This window comes from Melozone crissalis, unplaced genomic scaffold (assembly GCF_028551555.1).
Source record: "Melozone crissalis strain CALT ecotype California unplaced genomic scaffold, PUWL_Pcris_2 ptg000101l_1, whole genome shotgun sequence".
NCBI classification, from domain to species: domain Eukaryota; kingdom Metazoa; phylum Chordata; class Aves; order Passeriformes; family Passerellidae; genus Melozone; species Melozone crissalis.
Genome location: NW_026535878.1, coordinates 285391 through 297139, shown reverse-complemented (window position 1 = coordinate 297139; position 11749 = coordinate 285391). Strand labels below are relative to the sequence as shown.

General features: G+C 60.2%; 1 protein-coding gene across 3 annotated transcripts in view; it reads left to right on the top strand.

Moving 5' to 3' along the window:
- The first annotated feature begins 4397 nt into the window (after positions 1–4397).
- ATP2B4 (ATPase plasma membrane Ca2+ transporting 4) overlaps positions 4398–11749 on the top strand; it is a 62201-nt gene continuing 54849 nt past the window's right edge. The window contains exon 1 of one of the 3 annotated variants that reach the window (XM_054291650.1): positions 4398–4552. The gene's annotated coding sequence lies outside the window, so the exon portion shown is untranslated. Of the gene's footprint in view, positions 4553–5513; positions 5601–11749 lie in introns of those variants that run through there. The other 2 variants (XM_054291648.1, XM_054291649.1) reach the window with 2 other exon arrangements.

The window sequence follows — 11749 nt, the reverse complement described above, 5'->3', positions numbered from 1 at the left end:
CCGCTCCTCTCCCTATATTTAGCCCTTGAATGGAGAGAGATTTCACAGACGCCTGACTCTGCCTTGTGCTCCAAAGTCACTCAGTGTTTCCATGAGAAACCCGGGGGGGTCCAATCCGGAGCTCGGTGACAAAATCCTTCCCAAAATCCTTCCCAAAAATCTTTCCCAAAATCCTCCCCAAAATCTTTCCCAAAATCCTTCCCAAAATCCTCCCCAAAATCTTTCCCTAAAATCCTTCCCAAAAATCCTTCCCCAAAAATCCTTTCCCAAAATCCTTCCCAAAATCCTTCCCCAAAAATCCTTTCCCAAAATCCTTCCCAAAATCTTTCCCAAAATCTTTCCCATAATCTTTCCCCAAAATCTTTCCCCAAAATCCTTCCCAAAAATCCTTCCCCAAATTCTTCCCCAAATTCTTCCCCAAAATCCTTCCCCAAAATCCTTCCCCAAAATCTTTCCCAAAAATCCTTCCCCAAATTCTTCCCCAAATTCTTCCCCAAATTCTTCCCCAAAATCCTTCCCCAAAATCCTTCCCCAAAATCTTTCCCAAAAATCCTTCCTAAAATCCTTCCCCAAAATCCTTCCCCAAATTCTTCCCAAAAATCCTTCCCAAAAATCCTTCCCAAAATCTTTCCCAAAACTCCTTCCTAAAATCCTTCCCCAAATCTTTCCCCAAAATCTTTCCCCAAAATCCTTCCCAAAAATCCTTCCCCAAATTCTTCCCAAAATCTTTCCCAAAATCCTTCCCAAAATCCTTCCCAAAATCTTTCCCAAAAATCCTTCCTAAAATCCTTCCCTAAAATCCTTCCCCAAAATCCTTCCCAAAAATTCTTCCCAAAAATCCTCCCCCCAAAAATCCTTCCCCGTGTATTCCAGCTGGATTTACCCTGTCCGCCCCCTCTGGGAATGAGATCAGGATCTGGCCCCGGGTTTTGATGGGTTTGTAACTTGGCTGATACAACTCGGCTGATTTAATTCATTTTTCGGGCTAAAAAACTCCACCTACAAGTTCCCAGCTGGGGAGGCATTAAAAGCAAATTAATCCAAATATTAGAGGCTGGGTTTAAAGGGAAATCATCAGGGAAGACAGATTTTTTTTTCTTTTTTCATTCTTTTTTTTTTAGGGAAGAGCCTGGGGGAGAAGTTTTCTGTTTTGGGGTTATTTGTTTATTTTATTTATACCTTGGTGCTGCTGGGTCTCCTCAAGGCCTGGCACTGCCCACTGCTCTGCGTCTCATCCAGAGCAGCCAGAGAAGTGCTGTGAGAAGAAAAGAGGTGGCAAAAATCGGGATAACAGCCAAGATTCCCATGGGGATTTAGGGCCTTGATGGAGAACTTGGGTGCTGCTGGTCTCTGGGGGAGTTTGGGTGGTTTTTCTACAAAATGGGAAGGGAGAGGCCTTTAGGATGTGGTGGGGATCCAGAGAAGCCTGGAACAGGTGCTGGGTGCAAGGAATGAGAGAAATTCACCCAGGAATCCATCCAGGAGATTACCCAGGAATCCACCCAGGAATTCACCCAGGAATCCACCCTAGAATCCGTCTGTGAATCCACCCATGAATCCACTCAGGAATCAATCTGGGAATCCATTCAGGAATCCACCCAGGAATTCACTCAGGAATCTGCTCAGGAATTCACCCAGGAATCCATCTGGGAATCCACCCATGAATCCACTCAGGAATCCATCTAGGAATCTCTTCAGGAATCCACCCAAGAATCCCTCCTGCACCCAGGAGATCCAGCTCTCCTTGCTGGATCCCAGCTGGAAAAGGGGATTAGGCCCCTGCATCCGTGGGAGCCATGGAAAAAAGGGAATAAATCCCAATCCAGCCGTGATCTGAGGAGGATGAGGAGGACAAAGGCTCAGCCCAGCCCTGCAGGGACTCCCAGTGGGATCCAGAATCTCCCTCAGAGCTTTCCGGTGAGCTCCTGACAAGAGCCAAACCAGCCCGTCCCTGTTGTCACCCCAAATCCAGCCTGTCCCCAGTGTCACCCCCGTGCCCAGGGCTTGTGTCCTTCTCCTCCCTGCTCCGTGTGCAGTGTGGGGACACCTCTGTCACCACCCCGGGGGTGGCCAAGCCACCAGGAGGAGCAGGTGGCCTGTGGCTGAAGGGGGTGGAGCAGGAGGGAAGCAGAGACACACACAGAGGGTCCCAAAATATTCTGTGAAGGAATTTTTTCCCATCTGCAGCGTGTGGGGACAGCTCGGTGCTGGCTTGGAGGTGACACTCCTGCTCCTGCCAGGATTTTCCCTTTTTCCTCCATGTGCTTCTCCTTAAACATGGCCTGGAAGAAGCTCTGGGGCTGTTCATGGTTCTGTTCAGGAATCACCACACAAGAATCACATTTCCCACACGAATTTTGGCTGCTCCCTCCTGCAGACACTGCCCCGGGTGGAAAATCTGCTTTTTCCCCCATTTCAACCCAAACCCAGGAGCCTGAGGAGGCTTCAAATTCCCAGCATAGCCGAGCTGCCCTGCTCACACGGCTTCCCTGAGGCAGGAAGGCTGATTTCCTTCCAGGAGCCAGAATCCAGATGGTCAGAGATTCCTTCCAAGCTCCCAGAACCTGTTGGAAAAGGCCATTATATCTCAATAGCAGTTTTGCATTAGAAGTGGTGCCTGCCAGCTGCTCCAACACCTCTTTTCCAAGCTGTTCCATGCTCATGGAGAACCAGTCTGGTCAGGGCTGGCAGATTTTGGTGGAGGAATAAAATCCCTGGGTTTATTCCCATTTTTTTGTGTCAGCCAAATGTGGAGCGGTTCAATGGAAGAGGCCTGAGTTTGGTTTTTGAGACTCGTTTGTCCTTGTCATGAGAATCACCAGCCCTGAAATATTTTATTTTCAGTAGGAATATTTTATTTTCAGTAAGAATAACCCTGTGAACTCCCAAGGAGGAATTGAGGAGGAATTCCAAGCCCAGGGCATTTTTCTCTTCCCAAAGCAAAGCCTGGGGCCGGGTTGTGCTCCAAAGGATGCGGAGATGGAATTAAATCCAACATGGGCAACTCTGATTTCACTCAAGTGACTCCAAACAACACCCCTTGCTCCAAAACAACCCCTGGATCAGCTCAGCTGAGTGGGAAAATCCATCCTGGTCATCTGAGGGAGGGATTTTGCTGAAAAATGTTATGGAAATTAATTGCCAGGCTTGGCCTCCACATCCAGGCCCAGCTCAGGCCTATGCAGCACCTCAGGGCCTGGGGGCCTTGGGGTGTGGAATTATGGAGGTTCAGGCCCTCAAGGGGGTAAAAAACCCTTGGGAGCGTAATGACGGGTTAATGATGGGCTAATTAGGGGCTGTGGCCGTTCCACTGGTTTAACTGGAAGAGGAATGGCCAAACTGGGCCTAGGGAGAGGATTATTGCAGGTGCCCCCCCCCCCCCCCCAGCCCTGCTGGGCCCGAGGCCACAGCGTGTGGGCAGCCAGGCCGGAGCTTTTCCTGCTTTGGGAAGGATTCCATGAGGGATTTTATCCGGGTTCCTTTAAAAAAAGGGGTGAGGGTGGGATTTGGGACAGGGGGGTTGGTCATGCAGGACCCTGGTGGCTCTCAGGGTGACGGCGGCCCATGAGAGGACAGGGTGGCTCAGACCAGGGGGTCAACACCAAAACCACTAAAACCCCACAAAGAACCCCAATTTTGCCACAGGTCACAAAGTTCCTTCTGCCTCCCCCACACCCAGAGTGGGTAGGGGGTTGGACATGAGGGTGCTCTCGCTTTTTGGGGTCCCCACATTGCCCGTGGGGATCCCCACATTGTCCTCCGTGGAGTCCCCACATTATTTAGGGTTGTACCCCCTGCTTTGCCTCCCATTGTTTGAGGTGCAAATATTCTCTTATCCTGGGGGTCCCCAAACTTTCTGGGGGTGCATCCCCCCCACTCTTCCCGGGGGACCCCCAGATTGCCTGGGGGTGCAAGTACAGGGCTGGTGGGGGGGTCCCCAAATTGGCCAGGGGTGTCCTCACTCTTTCTGGGGGTGCACCCATTGCCCTGTCCAGTGTGTCTCTATATTGCCTGGGGGTCCCCATATTGCCTGGGGGTGTCCCCACTCTTCCCAGGGGTGTCCCCACATTGCCTGGGGGTGTCCCCATCCTGCTTGGGTGCCCCCCACCCCCAGCGCTGGGGCTGTCCCAAACTTGACTGGGGTTCCCCATATTGCCCGGGGGTGTCCCCCCATTACCCAGGGCTGTCCCCACCCTTTCCAGCCGCGCACCCCCCACTCTGCCCACGGGCTCCTGCCCCATTTTGGGGTCCCCCCACCCCGCTGTCCCCCCTGGCCGTGCCCTTCACCCCGTTCCTCTCCCCGTCCCCCTTAAGCAGCCGTCGGGGCGTGCAGCCACCTTAAGGGAGCCCCTCCCCCGGCGGGCTGGGACGAGCCCTCCCCCTCCCTGCCCGCCGTCCCCACCCTCGCCGGCCCGGCCCCGCACGGCCCCGCACGGCACGGGGGTTGCCATGACAAGCGTTTTCTCCCGTTAGCTCCGGGACCGCTCCCCCTCCATCCCATGGCCAGTCGCGGGGGCTCCGCCGCCAGCCGGGCGCCGTGGGACCGGAGCCGGTGAGTGCGCGCTGCGGGGGGACCCCTCCAGCGGGGTACGGGGGTCCCCAGGGGGGTTTGGAGGTGTTGGGGACACTGCGGGGACACTGGGAGTGGCGTGGAGGGAGGGGGGGCTTTGTAGGAGCGGTGGGCGCGGGTGGGTGGGAGCATCGCTGTCCCCGCTGTGTCGGGCGGGTGGGGCGCGGGCAGCGGGGATTTCACCGCCCCGCTCCGTCCCGGTGCAGCAGGTGGGATAGGGGGGACTCGGTTTGGGGTCCTACATCATGGGGGGCTCGGTGTGGGACCCCCCCGACCGCAACCCCAGTGTGGGAGTGGTGGGGTGATGGGGTGAGCGCGGTCCGGCCGTTCTGGGGCGTGGGCGGCTGCGGGGCGTGCAGCCCCCAAACATCTTGTGGGGGGCAAGCCCGGCAGCCCCTCGGTATTTGGGGCGGGGGAGGACGCTCCGGTCGGATCCTACAACTTGTTGCCCGCCCTTGAGGCGGCTGGTGGGGGGCGCGGGGGTTCCCGATCGCGCGTGTTGCTGGATTTTTTGGGAGGCAGCGAGTTGTGGCATTGCGGGGAGGAGGAGGATGAGGATGATGGAGGAAGGAAGAGGCGGGGGAAGGGGAGGGGGGCTTGCGGCAGCCCAAGGACAGAGCGGGGAAGGTGCTGCGTGGGTGGGTTTGGGGTGTTTTTTCCCCACCTGTGGGGTGGAAAAGGGGAAAAAATCTTTCCCCACCCTGCCAGGAGTGGGGTGACTCGGGTGGGGGGCGGTGGGATGCGGTGGGATGCGGTGGGGAGGGTGGGATGCGGTGGGGAGGTGCGTGGGGGTTGCCCACGCCACGGCTGGGCACGTCCCCCTCCTGCCTGCACCAATCCAGCTGGGCAGAGCCAAGGCAGAGAAAACAGGAGTGGGGAGGCGGAAAATAAATTAAAAAATAAATCAGGAAATCTATTGGAAGCCCGGCCAGGCTCTGGCCTCGTCCGCCTCCTCCTGCCTCTGCCCTCAGCGCTCTCCCTGCATCCCAGCCCCGGCTCCGGAGCCTCTCAGCATCCCCGGCCTGGCTCGGTGGGTCCGTGCCCCCCGTGGGCTGCCCGGCGGCGGGGGCGGGGGGGCTGTGCGGAGCTGGGTGGTCCCTCCCTGCTTCGCCAGAGGCGAGTGGAGATGTTGGGAGGGGAGGAGGGACAATAGGTTATTGTGCTCTTATCTCTGGAGACCTGAGCTTGGGTGGGGGTTTGCATTGCGAAGCCCAAACCAGTGCAGCCAGTTTCTGCCCGTGGCCGTGGACCGGCAGCCCTGGACGTGGGTGGACGGGCAGGAGCAGAGGGCAGCGAGCTGGGGTGGAGGTGAGTGCTCGGAGCTCGCCAAGGGCACCCAGAGCCGTCCTGGGGCCGGGGGGACCCCGAGCTGAGCCCCCCACCCCAAACCCCTTGGGCTGCGTGGGCAAGGCAGGGGCTGCACCGCTGCCTGCGCCCCGCCTGCCTCCAGACGCTGCCCTCAATCTTTCGCTTCTCTGAGCACTGAAACGCACCTAAATTATTAAATCATGAGCGAGAGAGGCTGACGCCCCCGCGCTCCGCCAGCCCCACCCCGCCGCGCCCCGGGGATCCCTGCCCGGCCCTGGGCTTCCCTCCCCGGCTGCCCCCTCGGGTGACCCCCCCAGAACCCTCCCCACGGCTCTGGGGGGCTGCAGGTGCCCCTCGCATCTGAGGGGTGCAGGACCTTCCTCAGTGATGGGCGCTGGGTGGGCTTGGAGGCCAAATTTCACCCTGGGGCCGGGCTGGATGGCCTCGGGTGCGGGGATGGCCGTGGCACGGGGAAGGTGCCGGTGCCGGGATGGGGCAGGTGGAGCTGGGAAGCGCCCAGGGCAGGAGGCGGCAGCGCTTCCCCATTCCTGATTCCTGCCCTGGCACCGCGCATTCCCCGCGGGCTCCGGCCCCGTCCCGCCCTGGCCGCCGGCGGGGCCGCGGCTGCCGCTCCCCGTCCGAGCCCCGGCTCCTTCCCCGCTTCCTTCCCGCCTGGAAAAGCGCTGGGAAGTGCTGCGAGCGCTGCAGGTAGAGAGGAGGTTTGAGAGGGCGCAGGCTGTTGTTGGGTGTTGGTTTCTTTTTTTATTTTTTTTTCCTTCTTTTTTTTTTTTTTTTTTTTTTTTTTTTCCGCTGGCGATGATGACGGAGGGAATTCCCTGCGCTGCCGGCTCGCCGCTCGCGTGCCGTGGGTCCGCATCTCTTTCCCGGGGGAATCTGTCGCTGTCACCCGAGCCTTGCGGGAGCCTCCGGAGCCGCCGTGCCCGAGCCCCCGGGCACAGGCCGGGCAGGGCGGGGGCAGCCCAAGGGTGGCACAGGTCCTTGGGCAGGATGAGTAAGAGCAGGGAGGGACGGCTGCTCCTCTCCACTATTGTTTAGCAGTCGAAAGCGCCGGGGTGGAGCTGAGCCTGGAGTTTCCCCTCGTCCCCAAGCCCTGGGAGTCGAGCCCGCTCCTTCCCCGCTCGCCCCTCGCCGGGGCCGCGGCTTCTCCGCGCGTTCCCCGCTCCTCTCTCGGGTTATGTGTTTGGGCTTTTTTTTCCTCCCATTTTCCTGTTTCTCCTCCCTGCTAGGCCACGAGCGGAGTTTTCCCGCAGTGGCCACACGCGCGGGTTGGAGCCTGCGGGGATTTGGGCACCCAAGTCCCTGCGGTGGTGGGGAGGACTCGCAGCCTCCGCCCGTTTGCTGCTGCTGCTGCTGCTCCCCGTGCAGGGCCCGGCCAAGGGCTGGCAGCTCCGGCTTCCTCCTCGCCCACGGCTCCTCCCCGCCGGGCACGGCTGCGCCCTGCTGGGAGAGGAGCCGGCGGAAAACCTGCGGGGAGAGCCCGGGGATCCCGCTGGGCACCGGGAGAGGCTGGGCAGGGACAGCGAGCCCGGCTGGGAGGCGCGGGGTGAGCGTGGAAATGGGTGCGGGTCCTTTGGGAGGTGACCGATGGTCAGTGTGAACATGGCAACGGGATAAAGGTCCTTTGGGAGGTGACCAATGGTCAGTGTGACCATAGCAATGGGATGCAGGTCTTGGATGGGAAGTGACCAATGGTCAGTGTGGCCGTGGCAATGGATGGGATGCAGGTCCTTGGATGGGAAGTGACCAATGGTCAGTGTGACCATGGCAATGGGATGCAGGTCTTGGATGGGAAGTGACCCATGCTCTGTGTGACCATGGCAATAGGAGGTGACCAGTGGTTGGTGTGACCATGGCAGTGGAAGTGACCAGAGTGACCAGTGCTTGGTGTGACCATGGCAGTATGATCATGGCAGTGGAAGTGACCAGTGACCAGTTCTCAGTGTGACCGTGGTGATGGATGCAGGCCCTTCGATGGGATGTGGCCACAAGTGGTGCCACTTCCCTGGTGTCCCCCATGTCCTGTGGCCTGCTGAGACCTCCCAGATCCAGGGGTGCTGCAGCATTCCCAGTAAGGAATGGCTGTTCTCACACACTGGAGGGATCTGGTGTGCAGGGCTGGGAATTTGAACCCATCCCTGTCCCCCTCGTGTTGTGCTGGGTGGGAACAGGGATCCTGGGACAGGCAGGTGACACTGCCCAGCCCAGTGTTTTTCCAGTGGAAGCCACTGTTTTTCCCAGTGACACTGGGACAGGGAATGTGTTTTGGGGTGCAGGGCCAGCCTTGGGGTCCCTGGGAGCAGTGGGGTGACAGCCACAATCCCTGTCACCTCCTACCGGCGCCGAGGCTGAGCTAATGAACCCTGTGACTTTGATGTTTTAATTAGTTGCTTTTGGCTTTAATGCACGGGGATAATAGAGTTTCTATGGACTCATAAACCCTGCCCCTCTGCTGGATCATTAGGAAAAGGGAAAAATCACACGAGGGAAGCCTGGGTAGGGACAGGAGGGAAGCTGGAGCCCTGTGGAGTGCATGACACCCGCTGGGGTGTCACCCACCCAGCTGGTGACTCTTTCAAACCGCTAATTAAGCACCTTAAATCCTGGGAGAGCTCTCTGTGAGTAAGAGCTGAGTTCAGAGTCCTCCTGCGTTTGTGAGCTTCTGGGAGGGGTCTCAGATTTGAACGTGGGAAGCTGATGCACAGCAGGCCCCTGGAATCAGGGATTGGGGTTGTGGGATTCCCTGTTGGGGCAGGGGGGTGACCAGGCCACTGTGGCCCAGGCTGGTGGCAAGGGACATGGGGACCTTCATGGGGTGCTCCTGGGCAGCTCCCTGGGATTTCTGGATCATGGCAACAAGTCCTACATGGGGACCTAAATACGGACCAGGAGGCTGCAGGCTGGGGACACACAGCTGTGACACCAGCAGCCCTCTGCTCAAATTCTGCAGCTTCAGAGCAAATGGGATCGATCATCCATTGTGGGATTGATCATCATGGGATCGATCATCCATTGTGGGATTGATCATCATGGGATCGATCGTCCATTGCCCAGTGCCAATGGGAGAGCTCCTGGCCTCGGGAAACCCTCCCTTCCCTGCAGCATCAGGGGCTGTGGCAGCCCCTGGGGCCACACCAGTGCCACACTGCAAGGACCAGGCCACACCAGTGTCACTGAGCAGGGACCGGGCCACACCAGTGCTACACTGCAGGGACTGGGCCACACTAGTGCCACACTGCAAGGACCAGGCTACACCAGTGCCACACCAGTGTCACTGTGCAGGAATTGGGCCACACCAGGGCCACACTACAAGGACCGGGCCACACCGGTGCCACACTGCAGGAACTGGGCCACACCTGTGCCACACTGCAGGAACTGGGCCACACCTGTGCCACACCAGTGCCACATTGGAGGGACTGGGCCACACCAGTGCCACACCAGTGCCACACCAGTGCCACACTGCAAGGACCAGGCCTGTCCCCTGCCACCCTGCCCACTGCAGCCACCCGAGGCCGGGCCCTGGCGTGTCCCCAACGGGGGAAACTCCTGGCCAGGCCAGCAGCAGCCAAGGGGAAGCTTCGGCCAAGTGTCGGCGTTTTGTGCTGACGGGGAAACTTTTCCTTCGACGCTTCCACGGCAGGGATGAGTCGGCAGCTGGGCTGAGCCGAGCGGGGCGCCGGGGGCGAGGAGCAGCCCCGATTTTGCCATTCCGGGCCGTATCCCCGCGTTTCGCCGCCGCCGAGGCCGCCGTGGGCTGCGGGAAGGAGCAGCGAGCCGTGCCTGGGCAGAGCGCGGCGCGTAGGAGTCCCCACCCGGAAGAGTTTGTCCGGCGGGGCCGGGGAGGGAGGAATCCGATCCCTCCTTTTCCCAGGCTGGGATCCCAGCGCGCTTGGCTCTCCGTGGCCTTGGCCGGCTCCCCGCTGCCGAACCCCCCTCAGCGTGGCTCTGGCCCCCCGCTCATCCCGCCGGGCCGGGAAGGGTCCCGCGAGCAGCGATTCCCGACATCTCCTCTTTGTCTGCGGCTCGGAAAGGTCAGCCCTGCCTCGCTCCGTTAAGGAGCTGTAAATAATCCCGCTCCTTGTGCCGCGGGGCCGGCTCCAGGGCTGAGCCCAGCATCCTCCTCCTCCTGCCCGGGCCCAGGAGCCGTGCCAGGGGAGGTGATGCCAGCCCGGGGGGGGACGCAGCGCTGCAGGGCCGGGGGGCAGCGGGGTGCGGGCGGCCCGGGGGGGACAGCGGCGTGTCCCATGCCAAGGGCAAGACTCGGGATGGCTGCTCCCGGCTCCTGCCTTCTCCAGGCTAAAAATAAGCCGCTGGCCCTCACCGTGCTGCCTCTGCTCGGTCTGGGGGGGCTGGCGGTGGGCAGGGGGTGACTCCGGGCTCCGGGGGCACCGAGGGGCAGCGCAGCCCTGAGGGGCGGTGGCAGGGCCTGCGTGGGGCTGGAAGTGACCCTTGCTCTTTGAGCATCGGGGTCGGTGATCGGATTTTCAGGTCCGGGCTCGGATTTCGGGCAGAAGGTGTCTGATTTTCGGCGCCGTTTCTCGAGATGCTAATTAAGGACCCTGCTGCAGCAGCTGGAGCTTTAGTGTCCCTTCGCCACCCCTCGCTCGGCCGGGAGGTGCCCGTGGCCCCTGGAATGCCCTGTGGCCCCTGGAATGCCCTCGGCTTTTCGCTTCTCACCTTTTGTTCCTGCCTGGGAATGCCGATGCCTCGCCTCTCAGGGGCTCCAGCTTTTCCAGTGGCTTAGTGGCGTGGTCCTCACGGCATTCCAGCTCCTCACCTCCCTTCCCACCTTCTCACCACCTTCTTAAAAATAACCCCGTGTTGCTGGAGCGCTGCTGGGGGCACAGCCCAGGATGTGATGGGAAGGCTGCATTCCCACTCGTGCCATTCCACAGGCAGCACAGGGACACTGGGACGAGCCAGGCTCAGTCCTCCAGCACTGTCCCCTTTCATCCTTGCTCTGTGGAAGCCCCCTGATTTTGGGACGATCTAGGAGATGGCTCAGTCCTCCAGCATTGTCCCCTTTCATCCTTGCTCTGTGGAAGCCCCCTGATTTTGGGATGAGCCAGGAGATGGCTCAGTCCTCCAGCACTGTCCCCTCTCATCCTTGCTCTGTGGAAGCCCCCTGATTTTGGGATGAGCCAGGAGATGGCTCAGTCCTCCAGCACTGTCCCCTCTCATCCTTGCTCTGTGGAAGCCCCCTGATTTTGGGGTGATCCCCGGGGATATGGGATGGCTCCGAGCGGGATCTGCCGCCTGTGGGATTCTCATGGCACCTGCAGAGCTGAGCCCGGCTGTGTCCCAGCCCCGGCATGACGGATCGCTGCAGCTGGCAGCCGAGAGCTTCCCGGAGATTCCCTCTCCAGAGGGGCTTCCTGACGGAGCCGGGCACGTGGCCCTGCCAGCAGCAGGGATCTGGCATGGCCTCGGTGATGGGGACACGCCTGGGGCTGACCCGGGCTGGGAGGGAGCTCGTGCTCCGGCGTGAACCTGAGTTAAACATTATTCCTGCCTCTGGAGCAGGGAGGGATTAGTGCAAGGAGGGAGAGCTCGGTGCAAGGAGGGGGAGTGCAGGGAAATGAGGGCAGGCTGGATTTGTGGCCGTGCTGGCAGCTGGGAATGCCAGGCTGGCACTGGAGGAGCCTCGGGATGGCCGGAGCGAGGCTGGAAGGGGTCGCAGTGTGGGTGACAGCCTCTGGAGCAGCGGGAATGACAACCAGGATTCATCCCATGGCACAGGCCTGGCTGCCGTCTCCCAGGGCTGAATCAGCTGCAGGGAGCCGGGATCAGAGGCTTGGCTGGGCTGGGAGAAGCTGGGAAGCGTGGCTGGGATCTTTCCTGGGTGTCCCTCGC